Here is a 22,500-nt window from a genome sequence, read left to right as displayed (position 1 = left end):
TCGCTCTGGATAAAAGCGTCAGCTAAATAACAAGCTCCTGAACGTTAGCGAGTGGTGAGGAGCCGCCGCATCTGGGCTGCTGTGAACGTGGCCCCCTGAGGGCCAGACAGATTGCAGTGCAGTGAGAGGTGTGAGTCGCACTGCCTTGCCGAGGCGCCGGTGTCTGGGTGCTGAGAAAACCAGGAGCAGAGCTGACACAATAAACAGCAGCTGGTCCTGAGAGGGATGTGTGATTCTGTCTCGGGTGGCGAATGTGTGTGTGTGTGTGTGTGTGCACGTGTGTGTGTGTGTGTCGGGTGGTTTGTGTGTGCGTGTGCCGGGTGGTGAATTGTATGTGTATACTGGTGCGTCAAAAGTGTGTGCTTGCTGAAAGTGTGCGTCCGTGTGTGTGTGTGTGTGTGTGTGTGTGTGGGTGTTGTGTGGTGAGCATGTGTGTGAGCGCATGTTTTGTGGGGAGAGAGTGTGTGTGTGTGCGTGTGTGTTAGGTAATGAATGTGTGAGTGAGCACTTATGCATTGGGTGGTGCATCGTGCGTGTGGGTGGTGAACGTGTGAGTGTCGGGTAGTGTGTGGGTGTGTGTGTGTGTGCGCATGTGTGTGTGTGCGTGCGTGTGGGTGCATTTGGGTGTCGGGTGGTGTATTGCGTGGGTTTGCATCGTGTTCGTGTGCATTTGGGTGTCGGGTGGTGAATGTGTGTGCGTGCTTTCGCGTGTCGGGTGGTGAATGTGTGTGTCCTGGGCGCAGCTCATGAGTCAAAAAGCCCATGAGATCTGAAAGCAGCTGTCTCTGATGCGGAGGTTAATGTTGCAGGCTAACACAGACGAACACAGCCTGGGATAACGCAGAGACAGCAAAGACGGAGTCCCCTCTCGGCCACTACCACACAAACACACAGCAAAAGAGTATGCAGCAAGCCGGCGGCCATTTTAAAACCAGAACACCCGAGATCAGGGGCCTGTTCCACAAAGCAGGATTATCGAGTTAGCCGGATAACTGCCAACTGTAAAATCCAGAAGAGCGCTTTTTACTTCAGTCCACGTTCCAGATTTTGGAGGGTTCTGGTCTTTACTCAGAGCAGTTTCCGGCTAACTCGGTAACACTGCTTCGCGACACAAGGCGCAGGTCGTTAGATCCCCGCTTAGCACGAACACCGAATCCGAACAGCGTTTGTAAACTCCGGAGCCAGACAGACGCGCCTTTGAGTAACCGTGACTTAAGATGACTGAAGGCCTGCTCCCGCAGACGGTAAAAAAAACCCCCAAAACTGAGACATCTGCTGTTTACCCAGCAATTAAACGCCGCGGTTCGTCTCCGGCTTTTGGCTCACAGGAGGACGGTTCCAGGTCCTGATTCCAGATGCTCGGTCTGGACGGCGCGCGGGCGTGACTGCCGAATGGCGGGGCCCGGCTACACGTACGGGGGGGGGGAGTCCCGCTCTGCCGCGCGGACACGAGAGCGGAAGCTCATTGGACCAGACGTGTCCAATTACAACAAGTGCCGCGGAGGGAGAAGAACGCGGACCTTATTACCCCAACGCTGATTTACGACGATGTCACTGCCGTCTGCGCGGGGCTTAATTGCAACTTCCGAGCGCGGAGATGCACTGCTGTACCACCTGGGCCCTGTCACACGGAGCAGGGTTACTGAGTAACTGCTCTGAGTGACAGCCCAAGTCTGGAACAGCCACGAAGCAGGGTTACTGAGTAACTGCTCTGAGTGACAGCCCAAGTCTGGAACAGCCACGAAGCATGGTTACTGAGTAACTGCTCTGAGTGACAGCCCAAGTCTGGAACAGCCACGAAGCATGGTCACTGAGTAACTGCTCTGAGTGACAGCCCAAGTCTGGAACAGCCACGAAGCAGGGTTACTGAGTAACTGCTCTGAGTGACAGCCCAAGTCTGGAACAGCCACGGAGCAGGGTCACTGAGTAACTGCGCTGAGTGACAGCCCAAATCTGGAACAGCCACGAAGCAGGGTTACTGAGTTACCTCAGTTACCTCAGTAACAGTGCTCAGTGACAGCCCAAGTCTGGAACAGTCACGAAGCAGGGTTACTGAGTTAGCGGAGTAACTGTGGTGAGTGACAGCTCAAATGTGGAACACAGACTATAAAAAAGAAGAGCCATTCCGGGTTACATTGCGTGGAGTTATGCGGGTAAATCAGTAATCTTGCTTCAACGGTTGTCCTGCTCTCGCATAGTCGAATGCCAAATACGCTTGTGAAATCACAAGCGTGGTCATTAGTCTAGCAGTTGATACAAGTGATGATATGGGGGAGAATCTCCCCTCTCCCAAACACAAGCATGTGGTCTCAATATGTTTAACGTCTCCGCTGAACACCCCCACTACGGCGCAGTACAGACAACAGCAGACTGATTAACAGATTGTTTAGGCTGGGTTCGACGAGCCCGCTTAGCATCGACCATCTCTGCCAGTGACACACGCTACAATGCAAATTCCAACAACCGTTTTTAATTAGCACATCCACCTCACTAATTTTTTGACATAATACAAGCATCTCGGATGATTAAAAACACGCAGTAAAAATATTTTCTCAGATATCGCGGGTGACGTGTTTTATTGCTTTTTTTTTTATGTCCCTTGTCGTGCTGGTTTCGGCATAGTGGAATATACTAGAGATTAACCTTTTCTGGTGTAAGAACACGATTGTGATGAGAATGTTCCTATGTGAACATTCTAATGCTGATGTCACAATCACCACTGGAAACTGAGAGCAATGGAGTTCTAGAACGTGGGCTAAAAATTCTGAAAAAACATTCCGAAATATAAGGTACTCAATCCTGAGCGTTCTGGGGAGAAGGGCAGTTTTCCTCTCGGGGAACAAAAGACTTGTCTCGCCCATCGCCCACCTGCCTGCTTCCTGTGCCATCTGCGCTCGAAGCGGAAACTCTTTCTAAAACCGCCAGAATTTTGCGGCCGACTGGGCGCACTGAATAATTCTGAGAGCTGTTTTCGCCAAAGTACTTGGAATTCAGTTCTCATCGGACACATTAGCAGAATATACTTTTTTTGAAAAAAGTTTGCTTGCTTGATAGTTCAAACCAGAGACGACACTGGAACTGACTTTTTGTTCCATCTATTCTTGTTTTCTTTTTGGCATGATAATATATCTTAATAATAATGACAGTGAGCTGAATGCGATTAAAATAATTAAAAGACTGAGGTCAGCTTATGCAGCTTGCCTTGGGGAGGGGAGGGGTTGTTGGGAATGAGAGGCGCTGCCATTCTGCGACTCTCCCTTGCTTAACCCTTTAAGGTGTGAAGTCACAAACATTCATTTATTCATTCATTATCTTAACCCGCTTATCCTGAACAGGGTTGCAGGGGGGCTGAAGCCTATCCCAGCATACATTGGGCGAAAGGCAGGATTACACCCTGGACAGGTCACCAGTCCATCGCAGGGCACACGCACCATTCACTCACACACTCATACCTACGGGCAATTTAGACTCTCCAGTCAGCTTAACCTGCATGTCTTTGGACTGTGGGAGGAAATCAGAGTACCCGGAGGAAACCCACACAGACACGGGGAGAACATGCAAACTCCACACAGAGAGGCCCCGGCCGACGGGGACTCGAACCCAGGACCTCCTTGCTGTGAGGCGGCAGTGCTACCCACTGCACCATCTGTGCCGCCGGGTCACAAACATGCGATTAGAACATTGTGATACTGAGCATTCTAATGCTGATGTCACAATCACAACTGGAGACTGAAAGCAGTGGAGTTCTAGAACATGGACTTTCCAGAAAACCAGCTCTTTAGAGGGTTCAGTTGGAGCGGACCATGAGCCCTGTTTCCTACCTACAGTGGGAGGGTGTGGGGTGCCTAATTACCCCCTCTGAGTGGCCCAGCTTGCCCCGCTGGTATTCTGATAGCCCAGCTGCCTGGGCCACCTGCTCAGGCTGCTCCCTACACACACCGGAGCCCCTCCTAAATCCCACGGACCCTCCCCCACCACCTTGTGCACAGGATGTTCAGCCTAGCGTGTGTCAACGCTCCACTGGCCCTCAGGAAAAGGCGACGCGCCCTTTGTCCGAAATGCCCCGCCTCTTTCACCGAGATCAACCCTGACCCACCGGCACAAAATGTCCTCACAAGACCAGTGAAACGTTCTGCCGGAGTGTGATAACATCGTCAGGACATCGCAGCAACATGGCGAGGGTGTTTGGTGCCCGCCTCTCTCTCTGTCATCCCTGACAGCCCGGCCCGAGGACCTTTTATGTGTCAGAACAGGGTTTTTTTTACGGGCGGGACCGGACACATCTATCATCTACACCTTTAGCATTTCAGACCATTCTTCTCCCACCTGGCAGTCGCCCAGGGCGGTTGACACAGCGAGCGTTTTTTATTATTTCAGTCTTTTGCGTCGGCTCCGTATCGGCTGCAGGAACTGAGGGTTCAGAACACAGCGGCATCGCTCAGGACGCGACCCCGCGACCTCGCGGTGCGGAGCGGAGTTAACCGCGGCCCGGGGCGTGTGACTGGGTTAAGCGCCGGGGGATCTGAGGCTCCGATGGTCCAGCGGTGAAACGCGCTGTGATTACACTGCTCAGGAACTCTACTCTGAGATCGGCCACAAGATCCACCGGCCATGGGCCAAATGCACAACGATGGGAGGTTCAGAGGAGCTGGAGAGAGAGAGAGAGAGAGAGAGAGAAAGAGAGAGAGACAGAGAGAGAGAGAGGGGGGAGAGAGATAGAGTGAGAGTGAGAGGGGGAGAGAGACAGAGAGAGCGAGAGAGACAGAGAGAGATAGATAGAGAGAGCAAGAGAGAGAGAGGGGGAGAGAGATAGAGTGAGAGTGAGAGACAGTGTGAGAGACAGAGAAAGAGACAGAGAGAGATAAAGAGAGAGAGGGACAGAGAGAGAGAAAGGGAGAGAGCAAGAGAGAGAGAGGGAGACAGAGAGAGAGAGAGAGAGAGAGAGAGGGAGGGAGAGGGAGAGGGAGAGGGAGAGAGAGACAGAGAGGGACAGAGATAGAGAGAGAGAGACAGAGAGATAGGGAGAGAGAGAGAGAGGGAGAGGAAGAGAGAGGGAGAGAGGGACAGAGACAGAGAGAGAGAGAGGGAGAGAGAGAGAGAGAGAGAGAGAGAGGGAGAGAGAGAGAGAGAGAGAGAGAGAGAGGGAGAGAGAGAGTGCCGGTAAAGAGCTGCAGTGTGAAAAAGCGTGAGCGAGACAGAAGGGAGGGTGCGTGGGTGGGAACGGCTCTTCCCCCAGCAGAGTGCAGACGGCCCGACGCTGGTGTCTGCTGCCCCCTAGTGGCTCTTCTGGGAACGTGGAAAAGACTGAAGGGAATCCGGTCCGCTTGAATAGCACATCTTCAGAAATAGCACTTCTGATCTGGAGACCACTCTCTAGAAGACTGCCGCTCCAGCCCGGTCCTGGGGGACCCTCGTGTACGCTGGTTTACATTCCCCCCACGAATGCAATCCCAGAATTTTAACACACTGTTCTTTTTTTCTACATTACCCCTTTCATGTTCTGAGGGATTATTTCCCCTCTTAAGCCACATTATGTCGTAAATAGCCAGGCATGGCACGAAGAACGACAGTCATAATAATATTCACAATGCCCTGATTGTGCTATATTTCAAACATAATTACATAATAATTACATAATAAGAGGTAAAACATTTCCACGCTGATTAAATAAATTAAATAAATAAATAGGCTCCTAATTGGTCAAAAACCAGCATAGAGAGAGAACCGCAGACCTAAACTGTGTCCAAAAATCGCATACTAAGCACTGCACTTCGTAATGCGTTTCAATGAAAATCAGCCTGAAATATGAGCAGTATGCTAGTATGCAGTTTCCAACAGACAGGGTTAAACCCTCTGTTAGTATGTCAGTAATGTCCAAAAGAGCAGGACACCATGTCCCACCATTGTGACAAAGCCGGTCACTACTTTGCACATATAGAATCATTAAAAACCATCAGAGATGCAGACCGCACGAATAATCAAACTGCACCGCAAATTAATAAATTCAATTGCTAATAGAAATAATTCAGTTGAGTGTTCTCCGATGTTGTTACCCAGCACTTGCTCAAGCAAATTTGAATTTATTCATGAATAACCTTATTAAAAAACAAAACAGTGACAGTAAACAGTTAGAAGAAAAATATTGTGAAAGAAGTGCACTAAAACATTAAGACACATTCAAACAAATGTTCTGAGCAGTTCTGAAATAAAAACTCCCTGTTTCTTTGGTAACCAAATCAAATTCCGCTTCTCCTCATCGCTGCCAGAAACTTTGATCCCGGGGACAACCACAAGATGGCAGGATCTTGCAGGAAAACACTGAGAGCAACCAGTTCAATCCGCTCAACCTTAAAAAGCTCACTAGGAAAGCGAATCTGAGGCTTGCTCATATGAGCAGAACGTACTCATACTTCCTTTAATTTAAACCTGACAGTACAGTAACGACAAATTGAGCAATACCATAAAGATAACTACGAATTGAGCGAAACCATAAAAATAACTACAAACTAAGCAACACCATAAAGATTCAATCAATTCACAGTTGTCATAATTGCCACTGAGGACATTTCGCATGTCACTGAATACTCCTTTCAGGGTTCAGAGTTCATTCAGGGGACAGAGGTAGGGGCGTCACCACGGCGATGTCCCTGATGATGTCAGACGGTCAGTGAATGCTGAACACAATCCTAGCCTGTGTGAGTGGGTCTCGTCATTATAACACATATTAAGTGCATGTTCTAATTTACCTGTTTCCTGTGAGTTATAGCACCACCTGCTGGCTTCGGCGCCCCCCTGCAAGCCACAATCCGCACAGGCACTTACCTGAGCCATTGCTCAGCATCGTGAGCCGGGACCTCTCGCGGTGAAACACACCGCTACACTTCAGCTGCCAGGTTCTCCAGAACACGCCACGGGCGTGAAGGCCGCCCTTCACTCACACCCCCCCACAATGCACTCTGTCTGTGCGCCGTGACCTCGCGGTGATGAGACTGACCCCGCGTGGCCTGGCCCGATGTCCAACCCAACACCCAGCGTGTCGGGGTCAGGGGTCAGAGAAACATAAATCAGCTCTACTGCTCTAGAGCGGTGGTTCTCAATGGGGGGGCCCAGAAGGGGCCTGTGATGATGGGAGACTACGATAAACTTCAGTCGCAAACACCAAGACACAACCAGACAGTATATTCAGCTAAATAGACAACACAAAGCAAGCAGCTAAGTATATTACATTACATTAATGGCATTTGGCAGAGGCTCTTATCCAGAGCGACGTACAGTTGATTAGACTAAGTGGGAGACAATGGAGGGTTAAGGGCCTTGCTCAAGGGCCCAACAGCTGAGCGGATCTTATTGTGGCTACACCGGGGATCGAACCAGTGATGTACCTTAACCACTACGCTACAGGCCACCCTATAAGTAGTATTACCAATTAAGCAGTATAGTATATAAAATATAACAACTTCCTAACTTTCTGTAGGTGTCACACTCAAATTTGTCCGGGATGTTTATGGGATTTTTAATGAAAATCAGTTTCATGCTTTTATGGGGTCATATGTAACATGCATTGGAGTGTGTACAGATGACAGGCAGACAGGTTATCATGTCTCCTGGGGTGGGGGGGGGGCTGGAATATGTCGGCGGACACTTGGGGGGCCGTGTCAGAACAGAGGCGCTGGGCTGTGTGTACGTGTGATTAGACTGTCTGAGCACAGAGAATAACAGCTGAACCCGGCTACAGGCCATCTGTGTAATCTTTCAGCAGCGGGCCACACACACCTCACCCCCCAACCCCGCTGTTCTCCCCATTACCGCCGTCCCACCCGGCGCACTCCGATCCCCCTCAGACCCCGCGTACCGCCCTCAGACTCTCTGCCCCGGTCGCCAGGGAAACCGGCCCTATTAGCAGAGAGAATGGGTCTAGCAGTCCCCGGTGAAAAAGCAGGGCCCTCGCCAGTCGGCTCTTGATGAAAACCAGACGGGGTTATTCCTGACCCTGCGTGACAATGCCTGCACCGTCCTCGCCTCGCGTTACGCCATCCGCACGCGCTAGTCCGCCTCGCCTCACCGTTCTCCGTCCAAATTTGGCCACGCGCCATCGCCTGGTTTGGGTCAACTGCTGTTAAGTCAGTCTTATGCTAACAGACCTCTAATATAAACAACAAGTGTGGAATTGGTTACAATGCACTGCTTGGACATATGGAAGAGAACAAAAAAAAATGTGAAACACCAAAGAAAAGCTACTTAGGTGTGAGGTCACAAATATGTGATTAGAACATTCTTAGCTGAACATTCTAATCACAAATATGTGATTAGAACATTCTTATCTGAACACTCTAATCGCAAATCTGTGATTAGAATGTTCTTAACTGAATGCTGGTGTAACGATCACTACCAATAATTGGAAAGCAACAGAGTTCTTGAACACCGAGCTAGAATGTTAAAAAGCTTAAAAAAACCACAAAAAAAACCCCAGGTCGTCAAAAAGCAGCGTGCTAGGCCAGGAGGGTGGCCCATATGGCCCGTATCCTGCAGTAACCGGGTCTGTATAGGAGGAAGACCACACCACACTTCAGCAGGAGAGTCAATCGAGTCCCCAGCGCTCATTAGCCCCCAGCCCGCGACCTTAAACCCCCAGCCTGTGACCGCAACCGCACGCTGGCAGGTGGGACGGGGATGGGGAGGAGGAGTTGCGCGGTGCATCCTAAATATGACACTCTCAGGGGAAGCAAGGCCGGATGTGGATTCGAGGGCCAGATTTGATCCCTGCACGAGATGTTTGCAGTCGGAGAGTTTCAGTGTTAAAGTTGGGGAGACTTCCAAAGTTAGGAACACAGTGCCGTTCGTGACGGATGCAAGCTTTGACGCCAAACTAACCCCCCCCCCAAAACCCACCCACCAATGACCCACCAACAAACCCCGGTGGAAGCCACGCGGCCACGCCCCGTCACTCCAGTGACCAGTGGGAGAGCGGGGAGCAAACCAGTCAAGGGGGGTCTCCGTGGATCCGATTCCCCCACCCAGTGAACAGCGTGTGCAGGAGAGACGCTGTTCTTTATTCGAGTCGCAGAAAATAAGCAGTGCGCTATATTACACCGCAGCTCAGCTCAAAGCTCCGGATCATTCCGCCCGGACCCGGGGTCGGCCCATAGGGAGGGGGAGAGGCATTCTGAAGCGCACGGAAAAGTATTAAAAGCTGATAACGGTCGTGACCTTGTCCGCCCCTTTCCCAAGACTCCTAATATCAGAGACAGGCATCGCTAATAAAAGCACCAGAAAACTGGGGCTGATTTATCATCCTCTTGCCAGAGCTTAAAAATCGAAGGGGGGGGGAGGGAGTTTGGCGTCTTCCTTGTGAATAATTTAGGTCGCATTGTTTTCGGGTGGCAAGAGAAATACATTCCGAAAGAATTCACTTTGCGTGGAAAACTTATTTTAAAATGATCGCAGTCTCCCCGCACACAAGCACAATAGACGGGCGGGGGGGGGGGGGGGTGGGGGTGGTGCACTGGGATGTACCATGTAGGGGATTTGGTGGGGGGGGGGGGTTATTATAAGATGCACAATACGATTTGGTCGGATACCAAACACTCTTATCCAGAGGAACGCATACAGCACCAGCTTTCTAAAACGGAAAATCCACTTATGCGGCTGGAAACTTTCCGGAAGCAATCCCATCACAGATATAAAACACTGGTGCCCTCAAACGGACGCTGTTGGGCTACAATGTAAATAGTCTGTGCTCCAGTCATTAAGACCTTCCTGTCAATAATAGTTTTTGTCAATAAGTCCTGCCGAAACGTCCAGAGGCCGACGCTGTAATATCGCAACAGCAAACAGACCCATATGAGGAAAATATTACCTTTGTACCTGGCGCGAAAAATAGCCTCATCCAGACAGCATTAGCAGTTAGCCTGTCAGACGCACGCCGACGGACTGCAACGGTATTTACCTCAACTGCCCCTTCCACGAATGGGGGCCCCAGGCAGGTCCCTGGACAAACCGTTGTTTGCTGTAATTCACGTTCAAAAGGCAACGGAGGCAGATCCTTATTAAAGCGACGGCCAACGCTCGAACACGCACCCGAGGTTAATTTTCGCTTATTCCGCAACAATATTTCGCCGCGTTTCACCGCCGTTGAATGTTAATGCTGCCTGACGCTTTCAAGGCCAATTTGTCAATGTTTTACAGCTGGGGAACAAGCTGCCTTTTATGCTGAAGTGGAGGGAGGCCAGTGAATTTCTGCAGAGCCCCAGGCTTTGGCAGGCCAGCGGGGTCTCTCTGTGGCCAGGACTGAAGGTCACCCTGACCTCCGCAGCTCCGCTGACGATAAAGCCGGTGGATAAGAGGGAGGTCTGAGGAGGGGCTTTCCCCAGGGAGGCGCTGGCTTGACGGGCCCGCGTTCGCCCTGACCCCTGCTGCGATGCGCGGGTTTTTCATTAGCGTTAGCATTATCGCTGATGCTTAAAATTGCAGAGGCCGTGCGCTAATGCTAACAGTGCCATGCCGTGCGCTAATGCTAACGGTGCCACACTGTGCGCGAATGCTAACAGTGCCACGCAGTGCGCTAATGCTAACAGTGGCACGCCGTGCGCTAATGCTAACAGTGCCATGCGCTAATGCTAACACTGCCACGCCGTGCGCTAATGCTAACAGTGCCATGCGCTAATGCTAACAGTGCCACGCCGTGCGCTAATGCTAACAGTGCCACGCCATTCGCTAATGCTAACAGTGCCACTCCGTTCGCTAATGCTAACAGTGCCACGCCAAGCGCTAATGCTAAGAGTGCCATGCTGTGCGCTAATGCTAACAGTGCCACACCGTGCACTAATGCTAACAGTGCCACACCGTGCGTTAATTCTAAAACTGCACATCGCAGTACGTTAACACACGGCTGTGTTCCGTGCTGCGTGCCACTGCTAATCAGCCCCGTGCTAGAGACCTCGAAGGCAAAACCACACCAAATGTCAGGCCTCGCCTGGAGGCATCTCCAGCGGACGGGGGGATGTGACGACGTGACAGATCGCCACCGTGCTCTCCGACTATTCTGAGCCCCTCCTGATTCAGCGCTGCTCCCGCGCCCGGACCGATCCAGTAAAACAGCCTCACCACAGCCCCTGTGAGCGGCTAAATGGTAAATGGTTGGAATTTATATAGCGCCTTTATCCAAAGCGCTGTACAATTGATGCTTCTCATTCACACATTCATACACACACTCACACACCGACGGCGATTGGCTGCCATGCAAGGCGCCGACCAGCTCGTCAGGAGCATTCGGGGGTTAGGTGTCTTGCTCAGGGACACTTCGACACAGCCCGGGCGGGGGATCGAACCGGCAACCCTCCGACTGCCAGACGACCGCTCTTACCGCCTGAGCCATGTCGGCTAACAGTGTCTGCCTTAAGACCGGAGCGTCTCCGTCCTGGAATCCGTGTGAAATGCATGTGCATGGCTGCTTGTGTCCGACCTGAGTCAAATACATAATTCTTTTGGATTCAAATACTTTTCTATGATTTAATGAGCTTGCCTGGTGCACTGGAACCTAAGAAGCCTTTCGGTCCTCTCGGCTGACTCAATTAAACCAGGCAAGAACAATGCGCAGAAAAGTATTTGAATACAAAACAATTGGTGTGCTGGTGTTTGTTGTTACTCAGCACTTAATTGATCGACTAAAGCAGTTAATCACACACTGACTTCCCTCACCTGGTTTCTTGGGTCTGAATTGGGTTGCTGATATGAAGGCCAAAACAAAAACCAGCACACCCTGCGGCTCTCCAGATATTATTTCTGCGTCTATGTCCACATATACACCCCCACACACACCCGTAAACACAAAATGCATATTACGTGGGCATGTGCGTGTCTAAAACGCCTCTATAATGCCAATACAAAATGGCTCTGAAAATGTGCTATGAAAAGTGATGAACCTCCCCCTCCCACCTCCCTAAATAGTGTGAGAGGATCATTCTGGCCCTCCTGCGCATAGCTGCGGCCGTCTGAAATCCCAGCGCCTCGCCTGGAGGCATCTCCCCTCCCTCGCCCACCCGCGCTCTCTCTCCTGACCTCTTCCCCCGCTGGTGAACCCCGTGGGAGACGCAGGGTCCAGACCCCTGCGATTACCCCCCCGCCCCCTCGTTTTCGGGTGCCCCCCCGGGACCAGGGAGTGCGAGGGGAGGGGGACACGGCCCACAGAGTGGAACTCGGGGCTCCTCGCGTTCCGCATAAAACAGCGGCTCCTCCTCAGAGGAAGCTGTGTGCTGAAGTGGGTCCAGATGAAGAACGTCCTTCCGCATTAATTCCCCGCGGAGCACGCGATGATATATTGGTTACGAAGACGCACCACTTGAAGTCCAGGTGAGGCACTGAATTAGGCGAGAGGCTCTGAGGTCAAAAGCACTCTCTCGTGGCTGTGCCAGGCTGGAGGAATGGAAGTAGCCGAGATGAGACCTGACCCCGTTTCAAAGCTGGTTCTTCATGCCTGCCTGCTGCCCTGTTATACTGCAGTACTCCTCAGAAAACCTCCAAGCACCTTCATTACATTACATTATTCGCATCCAGAGCAAGACTAAGCAGGAGACAATCCTCCCCTGGAGCAATGCAGGGTTAAGGGCCTTACTCAAGGGCCCAACGGCTTATTGTGTCTACACCGGGGATTGAACCACCATAATGTACCTTAACCACGATGCTATAGGCTGCCCTTCACACAAGATGAAGCCTGAGGATTTCCAGGTGACGGCGGCAACAATGGCAGACCTGGATACCTTACCACGGTCTGACATATCGAGCATGAGGTCACTCTGACACATGGTCCTCCACGCCTTGTCCCAGAACCTGGATGGTGCATTCCCCCTGGTCCCTACACCTCCCCCCTCCCCGAAAACACACCTCTGCTGTGGATCATGCAACACCAGGTGCAAACACTTAACCTGGCCTAACTTCACCGAGGACGTCGGGGAACGTGACATCACCGGGTTTAAAGACGGCTGTCAGGAACTCGATCTACTCCAGCATCGTGACCTCGTGACCTCTCACCACCCTGCCCTCTCTGGAGTTTCCACGCCAACCGCCTCACAGACCGGGCCGTAACCGCTCTCCATCAAACGGAAGGACATCCCATAATGCTTCCCCGACACGTTCGCGCTCCTCAAGGCTGCGTTAAAAAAACTCCCTTCAGCGTTAACGAGTGTCGCGGGGAGGGGAGTCCCCGTCTGTCGCCATGGCCACCGCACCGCGGAGACGTCGTAAACAGGAAGAAAGAGTCAACCCGGTTCCTCCATTCCCTCTTTATGGCCTGAAGTCATCCTGGGGTTTCTGTTGACTGAATTGATCTTTTTAGCCCCCCCCCCCCTCTGAAACCATAAACATCACAGACGGGCGAACGCAGACTTGTACAGTGAGAAGCAGCCACAAATTACAGCGAAATGTCTGCCCTTCTGATCTCAAACCAAAGGAGGACTCGGGCGCATATTTTAAGCAGGCAATCGTTCTCGTTCCACAAAAAATTGCGCACCTTGTTTTTGATGTGTGCTGCGAGGGTTGGCAGTTTGCATTTTAATCTATTTTTCATCTTTAATCTTTTAATCGACAGATCCTTAACAAAACAAACCGAAACCCAGTGAGATCAAAAATGGTAAAAAAAAAAAAAAACTCGAAAGGGTAAATAAACAAACTCCCAGATCGCAATCAGTTCAACTCGGGAACAGGGAAAAGGCGTGGAGTCTCTTACCAGCTTTGATATGCAGACAGGCAGAAGCAGCCGCACCACGCACGGTCAGACCTGCAACGCAAGGGGAGAGAAGACGATTACCGATAAAAAAAACAACTCTTTTTTTACGATTAATGGGAGAAGTAGTGAGGTCGTTAATTTGCTGGAAATGGGACATACGGCACTGAACAGCACTGAGAGGTGCTTTGGAGGATGAGCGGTTGTAGGGCTGAGGGCAGAATGTGGACATGATGCCCAGCAGAATGAGGGGCGGGAATGTGAAACTGCTGGTACAGCGGGAGCCGGAATGGCATCCGGCAGGGTTGGAAAGGGGACAGGAAATGACAACGGACACCGCGCACGCTAGGCATTGTGGGAAACGGCTCCCAACTGGAAGTTTCACACATCAACCGAGCATGTATGTGTCGGCATGCGTGTGCGTGGAAGAGTGTGTGAGCGAGTGATTGAGTACCTGAATGCGAGTGAACGAGTGTGTGTGTGTGTGTGTGTGTGTGTGTGTGTGTGTGTGTGTGAGAGTGTGAGCACACGTGGGCCTCCGTAAACCTCCAACCTCGCACGATGCTTGATGCATGATGTCAGCCAGAAGTCATAATCAGGCAGAATTGATGCAGAGAGTCATCAGCGTTTTTTAAACCGAGGGCAGCAGACTACGAAAACTAAACACTCATGTTCAGGCAAGTCTGTGACATCAGCGTGAGCTGAACCACTCAAATGTCATAATTACCCGGCGCACCACGGGGGATTTCTGCGGATACCGTCTTGTTAACCGAAATGATCTGCACCATCTGCACGCTCTCAGCTTTGAGAATCTGTGTTTCAGCTCAGCGTGTGAATTATAAAGCCATTACATGGGCCCTATACATCACTGCGTATGAACCGCGCGTCGTATGAACCGCTGTTCGGCGTCTGAAAAGTCTTTCAGCGGCGTGAGCGAGGAACGGGTTCGAATTAACCGTGACAAACTTCGCTCTTGACTTAGAACCTGTTTTTCAGGGCGCCTTTCTTCAATGTGTGCAAAATGGGTAAGAATAACCCGAGTTAAATTTGTGGTTCATCTGCCAAAATGACTAAACTCGGTCCTCCCTGTTACTGGACAACCTTTGGGTCCCAATACCCCCCCCCGTGCGACAGCACTGTGCAGTGTGAAGGAGGAGTAAGAAGAGAGGGATGAGAACAGACGTTAAGGCATTATTTATGATCTTATTTGCTTCTTCCACCGAACACAAAGGCGACGTGTCATTATTTACTGTTAGCCTCTGTTGAGGTATGAGCACAGGCAGAGGAGCGCGGAATCGTCACGGCACCTGGTGGATTCTGGGAAACCCAGGACGCCAAGAGGAGGGACCAGACGGTGCCACTCCCCCTCGCCCTGATTGACAGGTTGACCGACTCTCCGAGTGGGCATGTGGACAACAGTTCCGCGCTCCACCACTAGGGGGCGAAGAGGCCAGCAGTCAGAGTGGCACCGCGCTCCCAACAGGGCAGCCTGTTCGGTATTCAGAGGGCCAGCCCGAAAACCCGCTTCTCACAGAGGAGGGGAGCCTGCGGAGATAAGATTTGGGAGAGAAGACCCTCGGAGAGCAAACTCTGCCACCGTGCTCTCAGGCTTTAAAGTGGCCTTGTCACCCAGGGTCAAAGTTCACGCAGAGCCTCGAGCGGAGGAGTGGAGAGGCTGAACGGAAGAAGAGAAAAGAGAAATGAAAGAGTACGTGAAGCGGGGGGCGGGGGGAAGGTCGGGGGCGGAATGCTTGGCGCACCTCCGCGCCCAGATCCGTCATATCCCATAATGCCGTGCTGGTCACGGCCGGTGTCAGCGCTTAGATCTGCTTTCCCTTCCTGACGATCAAAACGATGAAAACGCAGAGAAACCCCCCCCCCCTCCCCTCCTCCCCCGGCCCGCCTGTCGCCAAGCTATCGCTTCTCAGATCGCTCGCCTTTAATCAGCATGAAAGGCTGATAGCATCTGTGTGTGTGTGTGTGTGTGTGTGTGTGTGTGTGTGTGTGAGTGTGTGAGTGTGTGAGTGTGTGTGTGTGAGTGTGTGTGTGAGTGTGTGTGTGTGTGTGTGTGTGTGTGTGTGTGTGTGTGTGAGTGTGTGTGTGTGTGTGTGCGTGCGTGTGTATGGGGTGTGTGTGCGTGTGTGTGTGAGGGAGTTTCTTTTAATTTCACTTATTTATTTATTTGCACAACCAAAGCAAGTTAAACAAAAGACAGAAACACACTGAACAAAGAAAAAAGTGTGCAGGAGAGGTAAAAAAAACCCCAAAGAGGGTTGTACAAAGACCTCCCCTGAAGAAGGAATGCAAAAAAGATTAGTCATCAGGCCGAATACTAAAAATAAAAACACATTCATTACTGTGATGCTGTGCTAACAGGGGGATATCACAGGATGAAACACATTTGTTACGCTGATGCTATGCTAACAGGCAGGTACAGTAAGGGCAGGGTTTGGGCTCATGAGTACGTATCCCAGGGGTGGCTGTCCCTAGACACACCTCAAGCACCCCCCACTTAATATCCTCCCCTGCTATCAAAATGTCATTTTTAGGGGTCAAAAATGGTTCATAGGGTCATCTATACCCATGTTATATTAAATGCACATCCATTCCAGAAACAGCTGAGACTAACAGCACACGCTACAGTGACACTACTGAACATGCAGGGAAAAGCTGTTCAGCTAAAGGAAGAGTGTGAGCAACAGGAGGGCAGAAGCAGAAGTCTAGGCCCTACAAGGGGAAGTGTGCAGAAGGGGGCTAGAAGGATTCCCTGCAGCAGAAAGTCACGCGAGCCCTCCCTCCAAGCCATAAGTATTTACAAGCGGGTGATTTCATGCGTTCAATTACAAAAACATTCTCAGGGAGTCGCTGAAAACCCATCAGCTTCCATAAATAACCTTAATGGAAAAATTCTCTGTTTACTTGGAACAAAAGCCTGACATTTTTCCATTCTGCAGAGCACAGTACCCCCCCCAACCCACATTAACATGCTATCACATTACGGTTTTAAAATATCACCGTCATTAATAGTACTGACAATTTGTATACACGTTTGATTCGTGAAGGTTTAGACGTAAAATGTATTATTGTTGTTCTTATTTCACTGCCAATTGTTTATTGACATAGGTCTAACTTACTGTCATTCAGACATCTTGGTATATGTTCCTTTATTTTCCTTTAATATATTGTTGTTGTTGTTGTTAACTTGCCCATATTATGTAGTTGCCCAGCTAAGTACTTAAATAATAGAGCAGTTTCCACAATTATTATATTATACAATATTTACACCCATGTTACCTTAAATTATATGAATGTGAGCTCACAGAGCTTTAAATCGTCCAATTACGGCGGTCTGAGACGGGTTAAAAAGCGGACAGCGCGTTTCTCCGTGCGTTGTTCGGTGGATTCTCCGCGTCTCTGGAAATAACCTCTTCCAGCAGAGCGTGCGCTGAACCACCGGCTCTTGAGCATTTCCAGCGCAGGCCTGTGAAGGCCCTGGAGCAGCGGAGAAAGGCCCGGCACGGGAAGATGAGCGTCTCAGCGCCGCTGGGCTGCAGTGTGCGTTCAGCCTGCTGTCTGTGTGGGGAGTACGCCAGGGTTCCCACACGTCTGCCACTCTTTATCTGCGGCCAGGCCAGGGACTCTCACCCAATGTTTAAAGAAGCGCAGCGCAGCCACTGTTTGCTTTAGCTTCAGCCAATGGACTGCGGCCCTGTTTGAGGAACAACAGTGGCGTAGGGTAGAGCGCCAGAGTGTGTGTGTGTGTGTGTGTGTGTGGGTGTGTGAGTGTGTGAGAGTGTATGTGTGTGAGTGCGTGAGTGTGTGAGAGAGCGTGTGTGTGTGTGTGTGGGTGCGTGTGTGTGTGTGTGTGGGTGCGTGTGTGTGTGTGTGTGTGTATGAGTGAGTGTGTGTGTGTGTGTGTGTGTGAGTGTGTGTGAGTGTGTGTGTGTGTGTGTGTGTGAGTGCTTACGTGCATATGCATGCCTGAGTGCTTATGTGCGTGTGTGTATAACCATGCGTGCGTGTGTTCAGTACTATAAACCCCCCTGAGTGACTGAGCCATCATCCTGACGGTCCACTGATTCCTTTCCCTGTGACTGATTGGTCCCCACTTTCCAGATTAGCCCCTGTCCTGATGACTGATTGGTCCGCTCCTTGACGGGCGGGCGAGCGGCCAGCTGTCCCGGTGAGTGATTGGGCCTCTGTTTTCATAGGTGGCCTGCGCTCTGACGGGTGATTGGTCCACTGGTCCGCGTTGTGACGGGTGACAGATCGTGGGGCCGGCTCCCTCTCCTCTGCAGATGCGAGGGAGTGAGACTGAGCCCCTTTTCCAGCCCAGCTAATAAAACTCAACTTGAAAAATATCCTTTGATTTTGTTGGCTGAGCATGAGAGCTTCCGAAAGGGTTTAAACAGTGTGGACCGGGCTGTGCATATGGATCTGGTTAGGAGTCAAAGGGGAGCAGTGCTCTGTGAGGGGAGACACACTGCCAGCACAATGTGTATGCGCACATGCACACACACACCCACGCGCACATGCACACACGCACACACACACATGCACGCACAGACACACATGCACGCACAGACGCACAGACACACACACACGCACAGACACACACACACACACGCACACACACACACACACGCACACACACACACACACACACACGCACACATGCACACACGCACGCACAGACACACACACACGCACACACACACACACACACACACACACACACACACACACACACACACACACACACACACACACACACACACAGTGCGGGGACCAGATCCGGGTGAATTACATCATTGTTTCACATTCACACTTTCCACGCCTTGCTGAGCTGGTCTGGCGCATCAGAAGCTTTGAAGCACTCTCAAAAAGCACAACTCCTGGTCCTCTCGGCCAGCTCGACCGCGCCAGGCCAGCTCAATCGAGCGCAGAAAAAGCATTTGAATCCAAAAGGAGCGCGCATTCCGCTCGGGGTCAGGCGGGGACGTTTCAGCGGGGATCTGAAATTAGACACAGGCCCCATTTTACACTCCTGCGGAGACCCGCACGACACCGCCCCGTATTTAGGCCACACGGGGACCTCTGGGGAAGAGTGCGACCCAGCTACAGTTCCGCACCGCGGGGCAGTTCCTCATTTAAAGCTCGTTTTGGAGGACAATGCCCCCCGTGGAGGCCCCGGCACGCAACCGTCCTGTTCTGAGAGCGATGAGGCGCCGCTTTAAGAGGACGCTTCTTTCCGCGCCGAAGGGAGACTGGAGGGTTTTTTTTTATAGCGCCACGCAGTTTGGGACGTCCGGGACGAGTCCCGCGGCTGCCCTCGAACTCGCTCCGAAAACCTCCCTTTCGTTTTGTCCGCGTAGCTTTCCCCCCCGAAACGAACGGATTCCCGGAAAATGGATTTCCGCCTCTGAGGAAAGGAGGGCCGGCTGCCGCATCGCGGCAGATGACGCCGTGGATCACGGAGCGGTGCGGGGACTAGAGTTCAGATTCACTGTACAGCCATCCTGGGTACAAAAAGCTGAAGGCACACGTGTAGTTTTCCTGTTTCTGAGCTTTATATATCATCCTGGGGCTCATAATCACAGTCATAATCAGAGTGTAATAGTAACCCAAGAAACCGCAATTTACGTCCGAACAAAGCAAGGTACACTTAGATCGAAAACCTGTATCTGAGAAACTGCTGATCTCCCGGGATTTTTTCACGCGCGACAGTCTCTAGAGTTGAGACTCGAGAGATGCGGAAACGGCCGAAATTACACAGCAGTCAACCGAGCGCCCCGCAAGCAGCCTTCAGAACTCCCCGGGACTAAACCCTGACATCGCCCGCGACAAGCCCGCCATTTACCGCTCACACTTCACAGACGGACGAAACGTTCATCTCACCAGCCCGAGATGAAGGGTGTTATTTGCATGTCCGCTATTAATAAGCACCTGCGAATTACAGTGATGTACCGGCGGAGGGGCGCCTGTAATTGGGCGTGGGGCGTGGACGGGGGGGCTTGAGGCTCTGGAGCGTCCCCTTCATCAGGGGCGAGGGCGACCTCACGCCGACCCGTAATCATCCTCTTCCTCACGCACGTCACGACGTGGCCCGGGTGGCCCGGCGGCCATGATGGATAAGGGAAGCGTTTCGGGAGGGGGGCGGGGGGGTGTAATTAGCCGGGGGGGCTGACGGGGAAGGGCAGGTAAAGAGGTGACATCACGCGGGATCGCCTCCCATCGCCACGGCGATAGCACATCAACTTCCTTTGTTGTCATTGTACCAAGACAACAGAACTGAGCTGGCAGCACACAAAAAGACAGACTAAATTAGAACTTAAAAACATAGAATATAACAAAATGAAAAAGGATAAAAACAAAGCTTGCAAAAACAAAACCGTCCAAGGTAATGAAAATGAAGGTAATGGAAACAGTATGCCAAACAGTGCTTGAGGTAAACATAATGGAGTCGGACACAGGGAATGGAAATCTGTTTACGGATCTTGCCGGAAATCTGACGGACGGCTAAAGTCGTTTGGTTTGGGAAGATTAACTCTGTGGATTTGCGCGGCTGGTTTTAACAACTGCCATTCTTTGTTTTATCGCGTATCACTGTTGTCTGTTCTTGTTTAACTCTTGTATTTATTTATCGCGTTGCCTACTGGCAAGATTCCCCTCGTAAAAGAGACTCTTACCTCAGTGGGATTCCTCAGGTAAATGAAGGTTAAATCAATTCTTCAATGGGTGTCCACCGACAGCTCCAAAACAGCTTTAAAGCACCAGACACCGCATTATTTTACAACTATTATTTGTGCTAGTGAGTGTCTTTTTCTCAGCAGCCAGGCAAAGACATGATTCAATGAACTGGCGACAAAATGAAAAAACAGATTTTAAATAAATAGATAACAGCTTGCTGGTGCGGGACATTCCCGTTATGGCTGCGTTGAGTCACAGATGACTCAGAACAGAGGGCTGGAGTCTCGGGTCTTTGAAGCCCTCGGGGGGGGACAGAAGGCCCTTTTGGGTTGCGCTGGTACCCTGGTGACCACGCCTCTGACTGTGGCCTCCTCTCTCTCCGGAGAGAGGGGCTCAGACGTGGACGTTCGGTCGTCAGAAGGAGCTCGTTTAAGATGACCCCCTGAGAGGGGGGGGTTCTCTTTCCGTCAACGTCCCTCGCTCAAACGCCCTTTATCCCCCGCGTCCGCCCCCCCCCTTGCGGCTAACGCGCCCCGATTCCGGCAAACGCCGACAGCGCCGGCCGTTTTAAAAGCCCCAGACTGAAAGCGCTAACCCCAACAGCTGGGCTAAATATGGTGCTCTGAGAGACAGACCTCAGGCCTGGAGTCAATAAGCGTTTGTCCTCAACTTGTCCCGCACGGATGGGGAAACTCACTGTGGTTCTCACAGAACGCGCAACACTGTGCTCACGCAAGATAAAAACGAACGGTTACGCGCTCGATCGTTAATGTACCGTATTACAGCTAAAGACCCCACTGGTGTTCCAGACCGTCCAAAATAATCAATTTGATCATTTTTGGATGTAATCTAAATCTGAGACTTGGCGATGGAGGACTGGCTCCACGACCGATAGCATTTCTGCCGAAGCCAAAAGTCAGTCAGTTCATCTCTCCGTTTCCTTGGGTCCCCCTCTTTCCTACTTTTCATTTCACCCTCTTGTTCTTCCTTTAATCCGTCCTCTTTCGGAGTGTTCATCTTCATGCATGAAGTTCCAAGAGGAACAACTCGAAAGCTGGAAAAAGCTCATTCGATTATCATGCGCTGACAAAACCGACAACAAAAACGAACCGACAGAGTTGTCAGACAGCAAAACGAGATTTGTTATATGTAGTGAATAACTGGACAATCTTCAAATATCAAAGAACATGGCAACCCACTTCCTCTTTCACTGTGAGAGCACTCAGACTTTTCTAGAACTTTCCAGAGCTTTCTCAGGCCTCCACTCCGGTACAGCAACATCTGTGTACAGCTAAACAAGCCAGGACTGACGGCCATTCATTCCTGTACCCAGCATGCAGCGCAGCAAAGAGCCACACGTGCTAAGGAGGCTTTGAAGGGATTCTGATCCCTGTCCAAATAACAAAAACCCACTGCCAGGGAGCTCGGCGAAAATATTTTCATACTAAAGAACGTCCTCAATCTGTCCTCCTCATATTTAATTAACTTCAGTTAATCCAGAATGTGGGACTGAGCAGACATATCCCTTACACTCAAAACAATAACTGTAATTAATCCGTTTCGAACTGCGAGGCAGACCTCTTTGTTTGTCATTTTTAATAGGCCTTCCAAAAGATTTTTTTAAGAATTACAAACTCGCCAACCGGCTTGATTCAATTGCAAAGAACACAGCACAGAATGAAGGCCTATTAACATTTCATTAAAATAAATAGGCCACTTTTTACCAGACAGGATTTTTCAGCAGGAATTGATTCAAAGCAGGTATTTTGGGAGGGCGCGCACTTGTTAACGATTCTTACCACGTTCTTGTTTATCTGTGTGAATTGAATCATTTTCCAGGATAAAATTGCTCCAGCACTACAAAAGCAGAGATTAAATAACCTTGCCGTAGGCCTACTTTTCCATTGTCCCCTTTCTTCAAGCCTTTAATCATAACTCATCTCAAACATCCACGCCCTTCTTGTGTTTAATTATCCGTCTACTTCACGGATTAATGTCAGGCATGGGCAGACACCGACAACAGCCAGTCTGGAGGTCAACAACCTTTCAGCTCCTTCAGCAGGTCACACACTGCGCTGATCTAAAGAACTGTA

The 22,500-nt window shown here is 50.9% G+C and overlaps 1 protein-coding gene across 1 annotated transcript in view; it reads right to left on the bottom strand.

Annotated features, from left to right (window-relative positions):
• Positions 1-22,500, bottom strand: part of LOC133119003 (tetraspanin-9) — a 165,331-nt gene that overhangs the window by 131,323 nt on the left and 11,508 nt on the right. Inside the window, exon 2 of the mRNA XM_061229354.1 lies at positions 13,721-13,771. The gene's annotated coding sequence lies outside the window, so the exon portion shown is untranslated. The remainder of the gene's footprint in view (positions 1-13,720; positions 13,772-22,500) is intronic.

This window comes from Conger conger, chromosome 19 (assembly GCF_963514075.1).
Source record: "Conger conger chromosome 19, fConCon1.1, whole genome shotgun sequence".
Lineage (NCBI taxonomy): Eukaryota > Metazoa > Chordata > Actinopteri > Anguilliformes > Congridae > Conger > Conger conger.
This window is presented reverse-complemented; position numbering and strand designations above follow the sequence as displayed.